Raw genomic sequence first — 4,660 nt, forward strand, 5'->3', positions numbered from 1 at the left:
GGGCCTTTATTGTTATCACTTCTATAGATGCTCAAAATCAATGATTAAGCGAGTAGCCAATTGCATGTACGCGAATTCGGAAGGGTCCCCGCGGACGAGAGCGCTTAGCTGCAGTTCTCTGCACTGGGATAATAATCCAGGTGCACGCTTATCGGCATGACAATAAACGGTTCCCAGTGCCTTTATATGTGCTTTTCCTGCAGTGAACGTGGCGTTTTTTTTTTCGCTTAAAGTTCCTGATTACTATATTTCTAACAAACGCTTACCTTTATCTCTTCTGGAGAGCAATGGCCTGGGCATACTTGTATGAAAATTGGCCAACTAAGTAGTCCTAGTTGCCTTTACTAATTTCTTTATTTCACAAAAAAGTGTCAGTTAGTCTTCCAATGAACGGTTTACATGAAATATTGGTAGTAACACATTTCTAGGAAATTTGCTGATCCTCAAGATGATGACTATAATGCCACGTGCGTGATACCCTTTGCCCATGTAGCTGGAAACGGCACCTACAGTCGCATTCCATTCTACCATTTCAAACTTATTGTGCGATGAAAAATCTGAAGGTAGCGAAGCCGTTTTTGCGTCGCGTTCCCGAAGGTTTGTCTGTAGCGGCAGCGCGAGTGGTAGAGACTGACACGATATGAAGGTAATCGGTTTAGGCTTAACCCACTCCGAGTTTACCTCTCCAAGAAGGCTGAACGAAAATGTATGAGCTCAGCTAGCTCTTCGGTTCCTATATCCTGTACCATCACTTTCACTGCGGCAATGCGGAGTAGTAAAAACGAAACAAGCAAAAAGCTATCAATTCTGGGTCCGAGTTTACGAAATAGTTCACTTTGGAACCGGCTCTGTTTGCCCCTGCGCCATTTTAACGTAGACATGAGTGGGGACCAGTGGGGGTGAACTGCGTAGGAGGGCAACAAAGAGCGAATTGTTAACTATCAGGTGAGCCTTCATTTTTGTTCATGAGAGGCCGCCACTTAATTTGCACTTACGCGAGAAGCCCATGACACGGGATGACTTTCGTTGCTTCCGTTTTCATGCGATTACCGGCGCGAGAGGGCTACGGTCTGCACGTCTCGCGGCGACAGTGCGAGCTTCTACTTCACCTCATGGAGCAGTACAGAGTTGTGTTGCACTTTATACTCATTTCGTAAACCACACTACAGAGTTCCTGTATTAAGGATTAATTACGGGCGCTAAACAATACATTTTCAAGCGATTAAAATATTAAACAGGGATGAACATTAATGCTCAGTACGCAAAACATCTCTACAGTTTCCAAAAGCAATACAAAATGTTGTTGGTGGCAGTGACATCATATTTTTGTTTGTATAACGTGTTTCCTTTTTGTGCTTTATTGCCTGACTTTTGCGTGACAACACAAAACGCGTTTTCCGATTTTTTTTTTTTTTTTGTTTCTTTGACGCTGAATCAGCTTAGCTTTGTTGCTTCCGCCAAAAAGACCATAATCTATGCTGAAAAAAAGTCTGTGAGCAACGTTTGCCTAATAACCTTTAAGAATTTTCTTTTCCCTGTTATGCAAGCATTCAATATTGGAAGGTATTTTTCCTTCACACTCGCATTTGGGAATCTCAATATTCGCACGTCCTTAAATATTACACAATTTCGGCTTTATTCCAAGGATAAAGATTCTGGCTGACAAGCACTGGATTGTGCGCGCTATACAAACCGCTTTCTTCTCCGGTCGAAATGACTCGTGGCTAGAGCATCACGTAAGTCGTCCCTACGAAGCCGTCTTTAAAATGTTAAAAAAAAGCCTGGTGTTGCTTTGGAGGATAAAAACAAAACAAAAAAGGAGAGAAAACCGCGGTTAAGTGTGCACGAAGCGTGAAATGTCACTAGCACGCCTGATTTCGCCGCAACACAGTCTTCATCACGCACGCTTTTCAGTAAAAGCACGTATAAGACGGTGCCCACATAAACCTGCGCCAGTGAAAGAAGTGAGAAGGGTGTTTTTGATGCCGGAATTAGTCATCGGCGTATCACCCAGCCGTCGTCTGCGTTCATATAAGACCGTCAGACGTGTTTTCGGGGAGTTCAGTTCAGTTCAGTTCAGTCGTTCAGTCGTGTCCGACTCTTCGTGACTCTATGTACCATGTCACGCCACGCTTTCCGATCTCTCACTATCTTCCTAACATAACATAACTTCATCTGCAGTGCCTCGAGGATGCCATCTAACCATCGCGTTCGCTGCCTACCCCTTCTCCGGCGACCCTCAACCTTTCCCAACATCAAATCTTTCTCCAGCGACTCCTCTCTTCTCATAAGATGACAAAAGTAGCTGAGCTTTTACTTTAGAATTTGACCCTCCAATGAGCAGTAAGGGTTTATGGTCGACAATATCGACTGATTTGATCTTCTGGCAGTCCAAGGAACTCTCAAGAGTCTTCGCCAGCACCACAATTCAAAAGCATCAATTCTGCGGTGGTCAGCCTTTTTAACAGTACAACTCTCGCATCCATACATCACAACTGGAAAGATCATAGCACGAGTTACACGGACCTTGGTTGGCAGACTAATGTCTCTGCTCTTTACAAGGCGGTCAAGGCTAACCATTGCTCTCTTTCCCAGAAGCAGGCGTCTCCTAATTTCATGGCTGCAGTCTCCTTCCGAGGTAATCTTGGAGCCCAAGAAGAGAAAATCTGTCACAGCTTCCACTTCTTGTCCATTGATGCTCCAGGACCTGATAGGGCAAGACGCCATGATCTTTGTCTTTTTAATGTTCAGTTTAAGCCCAAACTTCTCACTCACTTCTTGTACGCGCATCAGAAGTCTCTTGAGTTCCACTTCACTTTCTGCCATTAAAGTGGTATCATCCGCATATCTAAGGTTGTTGATACGTTTTCCAGCAATCTTCACTCCAGCTGAAGATTCGTCCAAACCGGCCTTCCTCATAATGCACTCTGCATATAGGTTAAATTGGCAGGGCGACAGTATGCAGGCTTGCCACACTCATTTCTCAATCGGAAACCAATCAGTAAGACCATGCCCAGTTCTGACTGTGGCCTCTTGTCCTTCATACAGGTTCCTGAGGAGACAGATGAGGTGAATGGGAACTCCCATCTCTTGGAGAGCTTGCCACAATCTGCTGTGATCTACGCAGTCAAACGCTTTCGCATAATCAATAAAGCAGAAGTAGATGGGTTTCTGGAACTCTCTTGCTTTTTCCATGATCCAGCGAAGGTTGGCAATTTGGTCTCTAGTCCCTCTGCCTTTGCGAAACCCAGCTTGCACGTCTTGAAGCTCCCGATCCACATACTGCTGCAGCCTACCTTGGAGGATTTTCAACATCACCTTGCTAGCATGCGAAATAAGCGCGATCGTGCGGTAGGTGGAACAATCTTTGGGACTGCCTTTCTTTGGAATGGGGATGTAAACTGACCTCCTCCAATCCTGTGGCCACTGCAGGGTTGTCCAAATCTTCTGACATAATGTATGCAGAATGTTAACAGCGTCATGGTTGAGGTTTTGAAGCAACTCAGCTGGAATGCCATCAATTCCGCTAGCTTTGTTCTTAGCAAGGCTGGCTAAGGTCCATTCAACTTCACTCTTTAGGATGCCTGGCTCGAGATCAGTAATCACAAGCGTCTTATGTTGGGTTGGCACATTCGGGTCCTTCTTGTACAGTTCTTCTGTGTATTCCTGCCACCTCTTCTTTATCTCTGAGGCTTCAGTGAGGTCCTTGCCTCGCTTGTCCTTTATCACGCCCAGCTTAGCACAGAAGCTTCCTTTGATATCTTTGATTGTCTTATCAGAGCTCATGTGTTCCTTAATTGGCTGTTGTCCTCAACTGCTTGGCACTGTATGTTCAGGAAGGCATTCTTATCTCTCCTTGCTATTTTCTGAAAATCCGCATTGAGAACCTTGTATCTTTCTCTTTCCCCCATAACTTTTGCCATCCTCCTTTCCTCAGCTATTTGCAAAGCCTCTTCAGATAACCAGTTTGCTTTCTTGCATTTCTTTTGCTTTGGAACTACCTTAGTAGCAACTTCTTGTATTATATCACGAACATCAGTCCACATCTCTTCGGGCTCTCTGTCTTCTACCTCTAATTCTTGAAATCGATTCCTCACTTCCACAGCATATTCTAATGAAATTTGATCCAGATCATACCAGAAAGGCCTTCTAGTTTTCTGCGTTTTCCTCAATCGAAGCTTAATTTTGGCGACAAGAAGGTGATGATCGGTGCCACAATCGGCCCCAGGCCTTGTTTTTACTGCTTGTATAGCGCTTCTCCATCTCTGCCGGCAAAGAATATAATGGATGTTTTCAGGGGAAAGCGGAGACAAAAGGACCTCCCGAATTCGAGCTGCAGTACCCCCTCGCGACCTTCCACACCCCAACCGCAATTTTCCTGACGGTGGTCTTGTTAGGCATGTACCCTCTCCCCTCTTCCGTCCTCCCATCCGATGCAAAAAATTACCTTGGGTCTCTCCCTAGAAGATTTCTGGTTGTGTGAAAAAACATTGTCATCATTATCGCCGTCGACGTCGTGATCGTCGTCGTCATCATCATCATCATAATCATCATCATCATCAGTAGCAGCATAACCAGCCTGACTACATACACTGCAGGAGAATGAAGTCTCTCCTATATCTGTCAAATCATTAATTCTGTCCTGGGCCAGCTGCATCCA

This window comes from Amblyomma maculatum, chromosome 1 (assembly GCF_055883805.1).
Source record: "Amblyomma maculatum isolate TAMU_Amacu chromosome 1, ASM5588380v1, whole genome shotgun sequence".
Classification (NCBI taxonomy): Eukaryota; Metazoa; Arthropoda; class Arachnida; order Ixodida; family Ixodidae; genus Amblyomma; species Amblyomma maculatum.